Consider the following 15,977-nt stretch of genomic DNA (forward strand, 5'->3'; position numbering starts at 1 on the left):
GTCTCCCCCTGCTGGTGCAGTGATGCAACACCCTCACCAGCTCCCTCCCCCTGCCCCACCAGCACCTTCCCAGCAGCTCACCCAGGTCCTGGGCTGGTCCCTCTGCCCCCAGACCTGGCCTCTGCAACTGAGGGCAAGGAGGCGGCCTCGGCACAAGTTCTGCCTCAGCGGACCATTCCTTTCCCACCTGAGGACTTGAACCCCTGGCTTGGGCCCTTCCATCTGGAATGTCCTTATTTAAAAAAAAATTTTTTTTGGCTGTGTCAGCAGCATATGGAAGTTCCTAGGCTAGAGATTAAACCTGCACCATAGCAGTGACCCAAGCCACTTCAGTGACAACTCAGGGTCCTTAACCTTCTGTACCACAAGGGAACTCCTTTTATTTGTTTTTTATTTAAAAAATGTGGTTTTTTTGGGGGGGCTGGAATGTCCTTAGATTTTAGGAAATACGTCTGACTATATAAGTTCTTCATACTTTTTTTAAAAAAAAAATAATAGGAGGAATAGGAGTTCTTATTGTGGCTCAGCAGGTTAAGAATTTGACTGGTATCCATGAGGATGCTGGTTTGATTCCTGGCCTCACTCACTGGGTTAAGGATCTAGCATTGCCGAAAGATGCAGCATAGGTTGCAGATCCAGCTTGGATCTGGTGTGGCTGTGGCTGTGCCATAGGCTGGCAACTGCTGCTCCAATGTGACCCCCTAGCCTGGGAACCAGAAAAAAAAAATCAGAGAGAAATACACATTCCTTGTAGTAAAATAAGAAGACATAGATTACACAAAAGATAAAGAATTAAAACCAACCCTAATTTGTTCTCTATGACTATTTTGGCGTATATCATTCTGGACTTTTCTCCTGCGTATGTGTATTTAGGTGTGTGTGTGTGTGTGTGTGTGTGTGTGTGTGTGTGCGACATAAGAGATTATCCTGCTTGATACAGTATCCTGAAACCTGTGTTTTCACTTTAACAACGTATCTTGAACATCCTTCAGTGTAGTTTTTCTCATTTTTTTAATGAGCATGGGTCATTTAGGGAGACTCGAGTTTGAGGAAAGCTTGTTAGGTACAAGCAGATTGATTTAATTAAACACGTGGACACAATCTGACAGTTAGACACTAGGTGGAAGGGTGGGGGATGTATTTCCTGCCCCCAGGTGGTGAGGGGAGTGGGACACACACAAAAGTCCGTGGCCCAACAACCGCACCGTCAGCAGTCCACTGTAGCTACAAACCAGTTCTGCTTGGAGGCCCCTGGAGGGCTTCACGGAAGAGGTGGCATTTGCGGAGCAGAGCAGCTTTTCTTTGCTTACTTGGTAACCACTTGCATTTTGCCTTGGGGGAGACGTCCAGGCAGAGGAGTCGAGAGCCCTGGCGTAGAAGCAGCGGGATGCCAGGCTGGCCGCGGTCACTCTCTGGCTGGGTGCCATCGGACAAATGAACAAGCCCTCTGAGCCCTGGGTTCCTTCTCTGCCCGGGGGACCCTTGTCCTTACTTCATCAGGTCTGTGTGAGATGTTTGTAAAGTGACACTGGCTGGGGATCAAAATGCCTCATGTGATGTGCCTTAAGTGTTCAGCAAAGGCTAGTTGGTCCTGTGATTAGAATTTGGCAAAATAACTATTTGTATGTAAATGCGGAGCTAAGTGGGCAGAGAATAGGTACGCTTTAAAGAAATCAGGAATAAAAAAGTGATTTCACTGTCTCCTAGAATGTTTTCAATAAGTCCAAGTAACTCCTAGGAATGTTTTCTGGGATGCAGAGGAAAACAGATATTAGATGTTGGCTAGTTGGTCTGATTTTATATTATATTATATTATATTATATTATATTATATTATATTATATTATATAAGGCTTTGTCTTTTTAGGGCCCCACCTGTAGGGATATGGAAGTTTCCATGCTAGGGGTGGAATGGGTGCTGTAGCTGCCGGCCTACACCACAGCCACAGCAACGCCGGATCCTTAACCCACTGAGCCAGGCCAGGGATCAAACCTGCGTTCTCATGGATTCTAGTTTGGTTCGCTACCCCTGAGCCATGGCGGGAACGCCTGCTGGATTTTAAGTTGGGGAGAATCTGGAGACCGTTTCGCGATTGACTGTTCCGGGCGGTGGACGATTCCCCGAAGGATATCAGGGATATGCTGATGGTACCCTGAAATAACACTGCACTGGTGTGACTCCGAGACAGTTATGTATTCTGCGAGGTCTCTAAATACGATTGCGCTTAGTTAATAGAATAGCCCCCTTGAAAATCTTAGCAATGTCTCTGTGTTAAATCCCAGACTCGAGTTCCTTTGCGCTTTGATGAAAGGAGCAGCACTCGGATTTGATCTGTTTGGGAAAAGAGTGCAGGATATTGAGAACGGTATGGAAAAGGTAGGCTCCTTCGGCTTCCAAATCAGGCCCACTTCCAGTGGATATAAAAACCTTACACTACGGCATGTGCATCCATACGGGCCGGAGAAAACCTGCTTTTAAGTCGTGAAGACAATGATTTTCTTAATGTCCTATACATGCGACGCTCTTTTAAAGGGTGTGCACACCATGCACCCCCTCGCAGATGCCGGGATCCTAATTTCTCTTGCCCCCCGAAAGTCACGGCCAAATGAAATTAATACGTAAGAGACTCGTTTTGTTCAGCTCCAGCCGTAACTACTTCTGTTTCTTGAAAGGCCTTTTCTTTTTCCTGACTCCCTTATCTGAAAAGGTTTACCATGTCTTCATGCAAGTGGTTGTCATGCTTTAGAAAAATCACAAGCAGCAAAAAGTCAGAATTGTCAGTTCAGAAGACACTGCTTGTTCCACTGGGTACCACTGAGCAAGCAATGCTGGCAAATGATCTTTAGAAAAAAACCAGAGGATGGGAACGGCCGCGGAATGAAGATCAAAAGGGTTGCTGGCTTTATTCTCACTGAAGGCGGGCAGCGGGAAGCTGCAGGAGGGGACGCCTATCGGATAGGTCATCTGTTGGGTAATGAAGAATAGAAGACAGGAGACAGGCGGGGAGCAGGTGCTGCTCCCTTCCTGAGGGCAGGGGCGCCTGGAGGGGCGGGAAGGCACAGCCTGAGGAGCTGATCACCTTTCATTTAGGCAGAGCTTTCCAGGGGAGGAGCCTCATCGCTAAGATTACAGGCAAAGGTGAAAATCTTCGTTTCTCCCTCCTCTCATTCATTACGGATTCATTTCTCTCCGTACAGGGCCTCCTATTAAAAAGTACCACATGTCAACAACGTCCTGCTCCTGGGCAATTTATACGCTTTTCCTACCATCGTATTCTCTCTGACTATGTTGTGTGGTTTTAGGAGGCAGAAGCAAAATTACGGCCGTTGGTAGTAACCATCTCTGTATTTTATTTTATTGTTTTCTTTTTCGGGCTGCACCCGTGGCGCATGGAAGTTCCCAGGCGAGGGGGTGAACTGGATGGAGCTGCAGCCGAGGCCTGTGTCACAGCCACAGCAACATCAGATCCGAGCCACCTCTGTGACCTGCACCACAGCTTGTGGCAACTCAGTCTCCTTAACCCACGGAGTGAGGCCAGGGATTGAACCTGCCTGCCTCAAGGATACTAGTCGGGTTTGTAACTTGCTGAGCCCACAATGGGAACTCCTCGGAACAAACCCTGCTCTTCTGTCTTCTCTGGGTGGTGGAAGAGACACTTTAAGCCAAATACACTTAGGAAAATGCCCCCGACAAGGATGGCTAAAGCAGATCTTTAGGAAATGTGCCCTGATTAAATGGGCTGGGGGGTGCCTCCTGGGAGGCTCTGCCCCCTCCGCCAGCCTGCAGGAATCAGTAAAGACCACAGTGGTGTTCAGGACGAGGGAGCAGGAGCCACCCTCTCTGTGTTACTCTCTGGGGCACCTCCACCCTGCCACGGCAGCCGGAAGCCACCGGGACTGGGGCCTGGACGCTGGGTTTGCCATCCATCAGCACCCCAGCCCGGGAGGAGGCCGGCGCTATGCAAGCGCACATGCGCCATTCATCAAGCCCGCCCTCCTTCACAAGCCGTCCCAGGGAGCAGGAGTCCTTGCCCTCTGCCTCCCGACAGGTGGGCCTGGCTGCGGGACCCGGCAGTAAATATCTGTCCTGAACAAACTGCTGTCAGTGCCAAGTCACCAGAGGCGTTTAAGAGGGAATTAGGAAGTAAGAATTTGCGGCGATGGGTAATGAAAAATGGATGGGCTTATTTGCGTGGCTCTGCAAGTGTGTGCATTCAGATAGGTGGGAAAGGCCAAAACGAGACAGAAATTATGCTTCTGAACAGGTCATGCCCAAATCATTCGGCAATTAATTTGCCAGTTTCTTTGTTTAGATGGTGTGTGTGTGTCTGTTTCTGTATGTAGCTCTAGCACTACTGTGGATGGTGAACTTACATATGTAACTACGTACACACACGTGTGTAGTGTGCTCATTAAAATGGGGAATCAGAACAAAGGGACTCTACGCATCCATGGCAGTAGCTCCCTTAACCCCTGGTGACGCTATGCAAAAGCAACAGATTAAATGTCTGCTTTTTGTGTGCAGGGCGCTAGCTTTTGTTTGAATACTTTAAAGTTCAAATCAAAAAAGTCTGTGTGCCCACACTTTAGGATCTAATCTTTTGGGCAATCTAAAAGGAAAAAAAACTTAACCAGGCTAATAGCTTGGTTATCCGGCTCTACGTATTTTATATGCTGTCAGTACCTTGACTTAAGAAGATTCAGATGTTGAAATCAGGCTTATAGGTGTAGTTCCTACTTTCTAAGAAAACCCTTCAAATTGTTAGGCTTAAAATGAAAAATTTCCCTGTTTAGGCCAAAAGATTAGTTAGCTCAGGAAAAAGAAAACCCTCAATTTTCTAGCATAAAGACGAGGTGAGGGGCATTTCCGGAAGTGATGGCTTGGTGGCACTGTTGAAGGCAGAGGCTCGGGGCTCCCAGAGGATATGGTGGATGTCAGGGCTGGTGGGATCCAGCCCCAGAGTGCCTTTCTCCAGTGGACCGTGACCTATGCAGCTGCCATCCAGCCTGGTGCAGGACCCAGGGAGGGAGTCCTGAGCCATCAGACTGAGCACCCAATTCTGTTTGAGGGAGAGCTGGATGGGGTAAAACTGGGGAGCACAAGATGTGGCCTTGGCCCCCCGCTTTAGGCAGCCTCTCTGGGTCTCCCCATTTTGGGGGACACCAGGATACCCCCACAGCACCTAGCCCCTCCCAGGTCCATTCCTCTGTCTCTGCCTGGTAGAGGTGCTGATAAATATATTCAAACTGTTTCAGGATAGCTTCCCTTTCTGTTCCTTTATTTGTAGTTAAACAGTACACTCCGGTGTTTTGACCAGATGGGTTAAGGAAACGTGGGAATCTCAGTCCCTGAGAAAAGTATGGTTGCATGGCATTTCTGCTGAGGCTCAGTGGTAATGAACCTGACTAGTATCCATGAGGACGCACGTTCTATCCCTGGCCTCGCTCAGTGGGTTAAAGACCTGGCATTGCCATGAGCTGTGGTGTAGGTCACAGACAGGGCTCAGATCCTGCGTTGCTGTGGCTGTGGCTGGAGGCTGCAGCTCAACACCCAGCCTGGGAACTTCCATATACTGCAGGTGTGGTCCTAAAAAGAAAAAAAATATATAAAGTATGTTTGGGGCAGCAGAAGGCCGCCTGCACTCTGAGCTTTGCACACGCCTATGCTGGCGTGGGCCGGGGGCGCTGGGTAAGAGGGATGTCATAGGGGAGGTTGGGGGTTGTTGGTCCTTGCAGCGCCCCTGGGAGGGGTTGCCTGCCCCCAGAGACCCTCCCTGGCCTAGAAGTGGCGGTGCCGGCCCGTCTCTGGTGGAGCCAGGAAGGTTGGGCGTCCCCAGGTGCCTGGCCCTGCGGCTCCTCGGTGTTTCTGGAGCTGGAGCTGGAGGGTTGTCGTCTAGCTAGTGGGTCAATGGCAGATAACCTGGTCTCAGATTCTGTCCACAGCTTGGTGGCCTGTGCAGTTTCGGGGAGAAGGGCAGCCAGCCTGCCCTCCTGGACCTCCTGTCACCATCACTGCAGTGACCTTCTGCAGATCCTGGCACAGAGGCCGGAAGAACAGGGTAGGACTTTGGGAAGTTCAACGGCAGCACGCTTGTGGAATTTTTCCTGTCCCGTTCAAATGTGCTCCCAACAAAGAGCGGGAAAACAGGTAGGACGAAGCTTCATCTCAAGGTCAGGCCCTGGGGGAGGCAGGGGAATCCAGGGGCCACTTGGCCAGAAACACGAGCCCTTCTGATCTGCATTCTCGGCGTGTCCTGGGGTTTAAGGGTGGGCTGCGCCGGAAGGAAAGACCCTTCTTTCTTCCATTGCTTGGAAGGGCTCATTGCCCTCCTCCCAGAGGCCACATGTACTTGGGGACCGCGGCTTCTGTTACCCACTGGGGCCACCCCTCCCCTGCCGGTCCCGCAACCTCCATCATTTGTGACCCCAGATGCTCCTTCCCGGGGTAACTCCACACTCTCGCTCTTTACCAGAGGTTCCCCGCTAGCATTTCAACACGTTCTGGCTCCTTCCTTCTGTATCACACATGCACATGCATGCTCCAACTTACATGCACACACATGCGTGTACACCCACCACCCACCCACACACACACACTCACAGAGTGGCTTAAACAACTGACTTTTTTTCTCATAGTCTGGAGGCTGGAAGGCCCAAGATCAAGGCACCAGCACATCTGATGTCTGGTCAGGGTCCCTTCTTGGCTCGTAGGTGACCGAGTTCTTGCTACGCCCTCAAGGAAGGAGGAGCGAGCAAACTGTGGGGTCTCATTTATGAGGATGCTAAATCCATTCACTGGGGCTCCCTGTCATGACCCGATCCCCTCCCAAAGCCCCCATCTCCTGACGCCACTGCACGGGTGACTGTGACACTGAGGGTGGGGAATGCAGACATTCTGTGCATCACGCCCCTCCCCAGAGAAAGCGGAAATGATGACAGTGGTGGTGGCCGGGACATCAGCACGCCCCTTCCACCCCCTCCGGCTCTCCTGGTAAATGCTGCTGCCAGCCTGGCTGTCTTGCTGGACTCCTCTCATTTTCCTCTTCTGCAGTCAGAGAGCCTCAGCATGTCCCCTCTGCTCCCATTCCCACCAGCCTCCCTGCTTTCCACCCCCATTCTGGTCCCCACAGCATTTTGGGGGTGTCCCAAAGTCCCTAGGTAATGTATAGACGGCAGAAAGTGGCCTCTTCTTCTTGCCTCTCCAGCATCCTGTTTCCTGCCCTGCAGAGATGCCCTGTTTCCCCTTCTCTGGTGTCTTTGGGCTTCTCCCCATCCTGCCTGGCAGCACATCCTGGGTAGCCTCCGAGCATCTTTATCTCCCTTGAGGAGCTTCCAGGACCCTCCAAGGCTGAACCCGCTGTTCTTCATGAGATCATCCCCAGACCCCTGACCATCCTCGGTTCTGTCCTGACCACATGGTGAGGGCTCTGCTTTGTCCTCCCTGCCACCCCATCCCCCACACCCCTGCCCTGGACAGCTTTGGAGCCATGGTACCTGGCAGTGCCCGGCTCGGCAGTGGTTGTTGAATGGATAAGTCCATTTCCTGTCTGAATTCATTTCCAATCCAAACACCTTTGAATTTATTGGGCGACACGTTACCTTTGCCATTTTCCTTGGAGACCTACATTTTTACATTTGATTTATTTAAAAATATTTCTCTATTATCTATTTCTTATTGGCGTCTAGTTGACTTACAATATTACACTAGTTTGAAGGGTGCAGCATAGTGATTCAGTATTTTTGCAGATTACTACACTGTTATGAGATCTTAATTTTTTTTTTTTGGTCTTTTTAGGACTGTACCTGCAGCATTTGGAAGTTCCCAGGCCGGGGGTCAAATCAGAGATACGCCTGCCGGCCTACAACACAGCCACAGCAACGCAGGATCTGAGCCGCATCTGCGACCTATACCACAGCTCACAGCAACGCCAGATCCTTAACCCACTGAGCAAGGCTGGGGATGGAACCCGCAACCTCATAGAAACTAACTGGGTTTGTTAACCACTGAGCCATGACGGGAACTCCGAGATCCTAAGTTTTAAATGACCAAAAAATCATCTAAAGTCAGTTCTTTCGGAGAGTAACTTTAAATATTAAATTCTTCATTGGAGGAAAAAGTGAAATTGGTCAATTTAGTGGTTCTCCTTGGGCTTTGGGGTTTGATTGTATGTTTGTGATCAGAAAGTCAGATGATGATTCTCCGTCCCAGAAAGGGTGGTATTTCCAGGGCCCAGACAATAGCCTCTACCTTTGCGAGCCCCATGTTCTAAAACTAAATACCTGTGTCCCCAGAGAAGCAGATGTTAGGTTTCCCCATCCTCCTCCTCCTCTTTCTCCCTCCCCTTCATCTGCCCGCCAGCTGACTTTCCCCAAGGACCCTTCACAGGCTGCTGTACGCAGCTTCTCCCCCCTGAGTCCTCACACCCGCCTCTGGGGCCGCGTGCACCCCCATGTTACAGAGGAGGAAACTGAGGTGCAGGGTGGGTTGGCTCCTTGCCCACATTTTCCCCAGGGTGGGGCCGTGTACCCGATCCCGCCAGGTCTGGCCAACGCCAGCGCCCATGATCTTGACCAGGATTGTCCCTTGTCTTACCCCCCGTGGTTCCCCCAAGGCTGGTTTTTGGAAAAAAAAAAAAAAAAAAAGGTTCCATTCATCAGTTTATGGTACTTGTGGATCGAGCCGCCACATCCCGGGTCAGGCACTGTGCCAGGGGCTGGAAGAGAGAGATGAGGGTTGTTCTCAATTTTCAAGGTGCTTACGTGGTATGGGGGCTTCAGCTCTGCAACATGGGTCGGGGGGCTCACCTGGACCCCAGGGAGGGCGCTGTGGCAGGAGGGCGGGAGGACTGGCCAAGTGGACCAGGGAGGTGCTGAGGCTGCCGAGAAAGGGGGTGAGAGGGAGGCTGCGGGGCCCGGAGCTGTGATGAGATCCAGCCCCGCCCACCGCTCCATGCTTCCCGGCTCCCCCGGGCCCCACTGGTCCTGTGCGTGGGGTCGGACCTGGGTGATCCCGTCAAGGACAGAGGGGTCACAGACCGCTGTGTATAAAGGACCGTCTGAAAGCTCCCTCCGAAGGCAGATTCCTCCCCCGGCCCCACTGTAAGCCCTCGGGGGGACCAGGAACCTGGGCTGGAAGCAGCTTCTCAGACGATGGTGATGCCGGTGGTCCCTGGGCCTCACGCTGAGGACGCTCAATGGTGTGCGGTGACTCAAGGTCCCAGGGAGAGGTGGGGCCCCCTGCCTGCTGCCTTTCAGGCTGTTGCGCTGCATGCACCCCATGAGAAGCGAATCCTGCTTTTAGCATTTTTAAAATGGTAATGCCATTTTAATCTATGTTACAGAATAATATTATTCATAGCTTTATATAGTAATAATTTAATAAATCTTGTAAGTAATATAAATAGTATTAAGGAAGATAATCAGATTCCATGTCCAGGGCAAAGGAGGGGTCTGCAGGAAAAGCTGGTTTGCAGTCACGCACTGTGGGAGCGGGGAGCGGGGGGTGTGTGTGTGTGTGTGAAGGGGGCGGGGCACGAGGAACAGCATGTTTGGGCTCCGGAGGTACCAAGACCCCCCCTTGGGTGGTAAGAAGGGGGCTGGGACATCAGAAGCCGCTTCCTGCTGGGCGGTCCCTGTTGCTCACTCTGAGTGGGGCTGTGACAGCGTCATGTCTTGGCTGCGTCCCGGACGGAAAGGTCTCCACCTCGGTCGCCTCCCCCAGCCCAGCGGGGATGGGGCTTTTCAAGCTGGTCTCTGTGGTGCGGGCTCTCCTCACGCCCGTCTGCTAAAGGGACTGGCTTTGGTCTTTCTTCAGTGCCCAGAGCCCAGAGCCCCCGACCCTCCCTGACCTGGCACCTGCAGGGTCTGGCCCGCAGCACCCGCCCCTTTGATGCAGCCCCTCTGCATCCCATTAAGCCCGGTGACAGGCACATCTGCACTCAGCATGCCTCTCTGCAGACCACTGAGTCATTAGCAGAGATGAGATGAGTCCAGATGTTAAGGAACGTGGCAGCGCCTCACGGGCCACCACTGGGACAAATAAATGCGGGATGTGTGCAAGTCAATTGGGTACCAGAAGTTTGGCAAGTCGATGCCCTTACGAAAGGAGAGGCTGGTGACCTGGGGCCGGGGGGGTGGTGGCAGTGGGGAGAAGGGGACAGGGCTTTAATCCCAATGACCTTGGGGATGAGTGCTTTCTTCTTGAAGGGAGGGAGTAGGGACTATTTCCATTCCACTTTCAGAGGGTGATTTAGTCTCATCCTAGAGCCTGTGCGGATGCCACGAATGTAACTTCTGGCCGCTGCAAGGCTGGGCTTGATGTGTTCCTGGCTGAGGCTGCGTGGTAGGGCGAGGCCTCTAAAGTTAGAGGGAGGGTAAACCACGAAGCTTCGGTTCTCCTGCCTCTAAAAGGGAAGGGCAGACATGCTGTGAGGGCTGGGAGGATCTAGGCACGTGGGCTAAGTGACATATTAGCTCGGGCTCATTAAGGAGGCGCGATGAGGGTGCTGGCAGGATTCAGGCCCTCTGTTCTGTCATCTCCAGTGACCGTGCATTACACGCCCAGCTCAGGGATCTGAGAGCAGAATCCGGACACTGGCACATGCATTTCGACACAATACAGAAATGCAAGTGCTGTTTTTGGTTTTTTCTTTTTACAAAATATCTTTTGTGGAAATATAGCCTAATAGCAAAGCTCTAGGCCTTAGTGGCTTTGAGGAAATTAATGGGAAGGTGGTGCATGATGTCCAGCTAGCCTTCTGGAAAAAGAAGGATTGCTTTTGCAAAATGTAACGAAATGTTTATTCAAAAAAAATGTATTCAAAATAACCCCTGTCATGGCACTGCAATCCATTACCTGATTTCTCGCACGTGGAGAGGTGTCGCAGGTTGGGTCCTGTAAGCATTCCCCTGCTCAGTTATTTCCAAGACAAAGGCACTGTTCGGGAGAGACCTGGTCTTTCTCTCACGGATGCATTAAGGATTTCATTAACATAGAGCAGACCCGGCCAGGGATGGGACAAGGGCTAAACCAAGATGCCCAGGCACATGACCACAAAACTTCATTTTGGATTTTCTGACTAAAAATGAGCTTTGCCCGGGAATTCCTCTTTCTGCAGCCAGCAAAGATGGCCGTCCCTTCATCTGACCACATGTGCCTGAAGATGCTGTCTGTGTCCGTGCATCCTTTTTTAGATTAGGCTTTTCTTAGAAGGAAATCTCCCAGCGTTCCCATTTCGGTGCAGTGGGTTAAGGATCCAGTGTTGTCTCTGTGGCATCTCGGGTTGCAGCTGTGGCTCAGATTTGATCCCTGGCCTGGGCATTTTCATATGCCGTGAGTGCAGCAAAAAAAGAAAGAAAGAAAAAAAAAAGGAAAGAAAAAAGAAAATTTCTCACAATGCACCCAACAGAAATAATAGCACGAATGTCAGTTCTTTTAAGATCTGTTCTCTGCTCCTCCAGGTAGAAACGTCCTGGAGGAATGTCTGGCTTGATGCTTCGTTTGCTGCATGGAGAAGCCACACTAGTATTATTTTGCACAGTTTATTTTCCTCAATTATAAATCTCACCCAATTGATTTGTTCATTATTTGTGAATTTAAACATTCAAGAAAGACCAGCAAGCAGAGTTCATAGTTCACTCCGGGCAAAACCAAGAGCAAAACTGAGATTCAGGAGTTCCCATATGGCCCAGACGTAACAAACCCCACTAGTATCCATGAAGATGCAGGTTCAATCCCTGGCCTCGCTCAGTGGGTTAAGGATCTGGTGTTGTGGTGAGCTGTGGTGTAGGTCGCAGGCGTGGCTCGGATCCAGTGTGGCAGTGGCTGTGGTGTAGGCTTGCAGCTGTGGCTCCGTTTCAACCTCCACCCTGGGAACCTCCATATGCCGCAGGTGGGGCTGTTAAAAAAAATAAGAGAGACCAACAAGCAGCTAGAATCAAGATTGGAAGCTCAGGAAAAAGAATCACTCAGTTATCCATTCATTTCTCCAACAACCTCTCTTTGATGAGTGAGGCGTTCTCCCTGCCCTGCAGGGCTCACCCTGTGGGTGACACACTTTCTGTGATGTGGTAGCCAAGGGCCGCGGTTACCCTGGTTACATGCAGGTAACACTGGGCTGGGGGTGATGAATTCCTCGGGGTGGAGATTGAGCCGGAGACTCAGATTTGGGAGCTGGCTCTTAAGGAATCAAAACCTGTGTAACAAGGTCCTGCTGTGTAGCCTGGGGAACCCTCTTCCACAGCCTCGGATGCAACATGATGGAAAAGGATGTGAAAAAGGCTGTGTGTGTGTATGGACGACTGAACCACATCGCTGTTCGGCGGAAACTAACACGGCACTGGAAGTCAGCTCTCCTTCAGTAAATTTGAAAAAGAAGCTGTCTAAAAGCTCAGATGGCCATCATTGTCACAGTCAGTGTCACATCCAGGGTGACGTCCTGTCACAGGGTCAAGGTCCGGAAAAATGGAAATGTTTAAGAAGACCCTGCCTCTGTTTTTGTCATCCAAGCTTTGCCGCCCAGGCCCCAGGTGCAGAAACTGTCCTTAACCTGCATCGACCGAACCCGAGAGTTTCGCCTTATCAACTGGGTGCAACACAGACCTGCCCGTGGCAAGACCAGCTCCAAGATGGCTGGGCAGTGGGCTAAGATCACTGCTTTTTTTTTCTCTCTCTCTCTTTCTAAAATTTTCTTTTTTCTTTTCTTATAAGGAGGTCCCAGGTCAGGGATCAGATCTGAGCCACTGTTGTAGCTGCAGCAACACTGGATCCTTCAACCCACTCTGTGGGGCTGGGGATTGAACCTGTGTGCTGGTGCCTTGGAGATGCTGCTGGTCCCACTGCGCCACAGGGGGGAACGCCTGCTTTTCTCTTGATATGCTCATTATAGCACATTCCCAGGCTAAGACCCCTCCCCACGGGCGTGGAGAAACTACATGGATAAAGAAGGTGTGGGCCCAATTCCTGAAACTTTTGGCCTTTTCCAAGAAATGAGAGGAGGTCAGACCCCACTCCATCTCTCTCCTCTGCCCCTTTGCAATAACAACCCTCCCCTCATTGGGGAGAAGGAGTTTTTCCGAGCACAAGCCCCCTTCTGCACTTTCTGGCCATTGAACAAAAGCCTGTCTTGCTTACACTGAGCTCAGTGTCCTTACTGGCGGCTTGGACCTGATGGGGGAGGAGTTCCCTGACTGAGCCAGGGGCTCCGGCTCATTGTGTCCCAGGAGTGGGGGCTCATGTGTAATTCAGTAATTTTTTTTTTTTTTTTTTTTAGGGCTACACCCACAGCATATGGAGGTTCCCAGGCTAGGTGTTGAACTGGAGCTGCAGCTGCCGGTCTACACCACAGCCACAGCAACGCCAGATCTGAGCCATGTCTGCGACCTACACCGCAGCTCATAGCAACGCCAGATCTTTAATCCACTGAGTGGGGCCAGGGATCCAACCCGAGTCCTCAGGGACACTAGTTGGGTTCATTACCACTGAGCCACAGAGGCAACTCCCCAATTTGGCAGCATTTAGATGATGAGAGTTTTCTGTAGGGGAAGATCCTGGCAGGTCCTAATAGGGCCCTTTGGTCCTGTCACCACCATCGAGTTGTCCTTAGGCAGCTGGAGGAGGAGGGGCGATTGGCAGGACCCTGGGGTGACATTCCCAGAGAGTCTGGTTTGAGCTGCATCTTTACAAAGTTTCCAGTAATGATGTGAGAGCTTCCTCAACAGTTTGCAGGACACAAATATTTCTCTTTGTCCTTCTTAATCCCCTTTCTCCTTTCCTGCATGTCTATTTCCCCTTTATTTCTGACTTACTGAATTCTCCCATCTAAAGTACATGCTCGTTATATAAAAATTTTAAACTATGGAAGAATAGAAGAAAAAAAACCACTCACAGTCCCTCATGTAGCAGTAAACACTGTTAACATTTGGTGTCATTTTTTCAACTCTTTTCCTAAATCATTTTTCTTTCACACAGTATGACCATAGGCTATGTCCATACAAATCTGTATCCTGCTGCTTTATTAGGTATCTATTTATTATCTAGTCTTTTCAGGGTCACACCTACTGCATATGGAAGTTCCCAGGCTAGGGGTCGAATCAGAGCTGTAGCTGCCAGCCTACACCCCAGCTTCAGCTGCTTTAGTTCTATCTTATATTGTAAATATTGTATCAGACTCTTTATAAGTGCTTCAAGATATGACTCCTGCTACTATGTTTACTTTATATTGTAAATATTTGTCAGACTGTTTCTAAGTGTTTCAGGCTGAGGAGTTACTAGAATGCATTCTTCCCTCCTAACTTCTTACTGAATACACATTACTTTCAATGTTTTTCTAACATAAATAACACTGCAATGGACATCTTTTGGTGGGAAACTCCTTCTGCCTTTAGGACTATTCTTTGGGGCTGGAGAACAGCCATGGAATTCCTGGGTCAGAGGACATAAGCATCATCACTATTCTGGGTACAGTCGGCCCACCTCCGTGTGGGAACACATCTCCTTCCCGGAACCCTGTGAACAATGGCTGCTGTAATTAAAACCCAACCAGCCAACGAATGCTGGTTTCATGATCTGCATTAAACAGATTTACAGATTTGAGACAGAGGTAGAATAGATGACATGTCCCCTTTTTCTAGCTGAGGAAGGACCTGGGCCTCTTGCCTGATACACTGTCCTGGGATTAAGATTGATCTCCGTGGAGACAGAGCTTGGTGAGTCCTTCACTGAGAAAACTCAAGCTTAGGCTACATGTTGGCTCCTGCAACAGATATTTCTTTCTCTTTCTTTTGCTTCTTTTCTTTTTAAGGCTACCCCCAAGGCATATGGCAGTTCCCAGGCTAGGGGTCAAATCGGAGCTGCAGCTGCCGGCCTACACCACAGCCACAGCAACGCCAGATCCGAGCTGCATCTGTGACCTGCGCTGCACCTTGTAGCAACACCGGATCCTCAACCTACTGAGCAGGGCCAGGTATCGAACCCTCAGCCTGCCGGACACTATGTCGGGTTCTTAATGGGAGCTCCACAACCAGGACTCCAAGGACGGGTATTTCTAGAGCAGATTCTAGCTTTCTGTTTCTGGTTTATCAGAGATGCTCAGACGGTGTGTCCATGAGGCCGGGTGTCGCGGGCAGACGGTGAAGCAGAGCCCTGCAGGAGGCGGGGTTTGGGTGCCTTTGGGCCTGGGGGCAGGGGCAGGCCCAGCACTGGCTTGGGGATGTCACGAGAGAGGGATTCCCTGTGAGGTCTGCAGGGAAAGGTCGGGCCCACCCAGACGTGTGTCCAGGCTCTAAGGCGCCCACATCCACGTTCTCGAGGGGAAGCCTCCTGCTCTAGTAACTAGTCCCTCAGAGCTTGGTTCTTCTGAGCAGCTCCCACTGCCCTTGGCAAAAGGCATCCATTGCTGTCTCCTGCACCATCTGAGCACGTGGGCACCTCCACATGCCCGAATGTCTTGGGCCTCCAATGGCATGTCTGGAGTCCTCTCGCTGATGAGCTCGGGGGACTGACTCCCTTCATTTCTTTCTTTCTTTTTTTGTTTTCGTTTTTGTTTTTGTTTGTTTGTTTGTTTTTTATGGCTGCACCTGCAGCATATAGAAGCTCCCAGGCTAGGGGTCAAATCAGAGCTGCAGCTGTGGCCTATGCCACAGCCATAGTCTTAGCCAAACCAGGTCTGAGCCACGTTTCCAAACCTCACTGTAGCTCGAGGCAATGCCAGATCCTTAAACCACCGAGCAAGGCCAGGGATCAAACCTCATGGATACTGGTCGCGTTCTTAACCCTCTGACCAACAATGGGAACTCCCCAACTCCCTTTACTTCTGATGTCTGCATTTCGACAGCTGCCCCTGGATAGGTCTTACGCTGGCTGAATTCTGAGACCCCTTGGCCTCTTTTGGGCCTGAACAGCCACCCGGAATCCCTGTGGGTGAGCCATCTCCTAGGATCATAGCTGATTCCTGAGGACCAAAGCAGCCAGCCCAGGGG

Source organism: Phacochoerus africanus, chromosome 15, assembly GCF_016906955.1.
Source record: "Phacochoerus africanus isolate WHEZ1 chromosome 15, ROS_Pafr_v1, whole genome shotgun sequence".
Classification (NCBI taxonomy): domain Eukaryota; kingdom Metazoa; phylum Chordata; class Mammalia; order Artiodactyla; family Suidae; genus Phacochoerus; species Phacochoerus africanus.